The sequence below is a fragment of the Hoplias malabaricus genome, chromosome 7, assembly GCF_029633855.1.
Source record: "Hoplias malabaricus isolate fHopMal1 chromosome 7, fHopMal1.hap1, whole genome shotgun sequence".
Classification (NCBI taxonomy): Eukaryota; Metazoa; Chordata; class Actinopteri; order Characiformes; family Erythrinidae; genus Hoplias; species Hoplias malabaricus.
This window is the reverse complement of record NC_089806.1, coordinates 23135-23757: the sequence shown is the minus strand read 5'-3', so window position 1 is coordinate 23757 and position 623 is coordinate 23135. Positions and strand designations below refer to the sequence as shown.

Sequence of the window (623 nt, the reverse complement as noted above, 5' to 3'; positions counted from 1 at the left end):
AACCCTGGGCCTCGCCGGGAACGGTGGGGCCTAGACCCGGTCTCCTAAACCACGTAAGTCTCGGGCACCTACTCGGGCGATCGTCCCCCGGGCCGTAACTCCTCGGTCCGGTGGTGACGCCCAGGTTCAATGACCTTCCCCCCTCCACGGGGGGGAAGGCACCCGGCTTGAAATATTGTCAAACGTTGTCTCGTGTTCGAATGGCTTCCTTCGCCCGGCCTGTAACGGGCCGGGCACAAACCTCATACAACTCTTAGCGGTGGATCACTTGGCTCGTGCATCGATGAAGAACGCGGTAACCTGCGTTAAATAATGTGAATTGCAGAACACAGATCATCGATATTTCGAACGCACATGGCGGCCGCGGGGGTCCATCCCGCGGCCACGCCTGTCTGAGGGTCGGTTTACCCATCGATCGGTCTTCCTAGACCGCGGCTGGGAGTTCGCAGGGCCTCCACCTCGGACGGCCCTTCGTCTCCCTAAACCCAGACTCGGGCCTTAAACCCGACGTGTGGCGAGAGCTCCGGACGTAGGGAGAGCCATTAGGTCCGGGTCCAATCCGTCATAGTCTCTCCCCGCTGGGCTCTCCGCCGCCGTCGGAGAGTGGGTACCGTAACACGGCG

The 623-nt window shown here is 61.6% G+C and overlaps 1 non-coding gene across 1 annotated transcript; it reads left to right on the top strand.

Annotated features, from left to right (window-relative positions):
- Positions 1-248: 248 nt before the first annotated feature.
- Positions 249-402, top strand: LOC136702848 (5.8S ribosomal RNA). Its single transcript, XR_010803955.1, has one exon. It is a non-coding gene; the product is annotated as a 5.8S ribosomal RNA (ribosomal RNA).
- Positions 403-623: the final 221 nt, after the last annotated feature.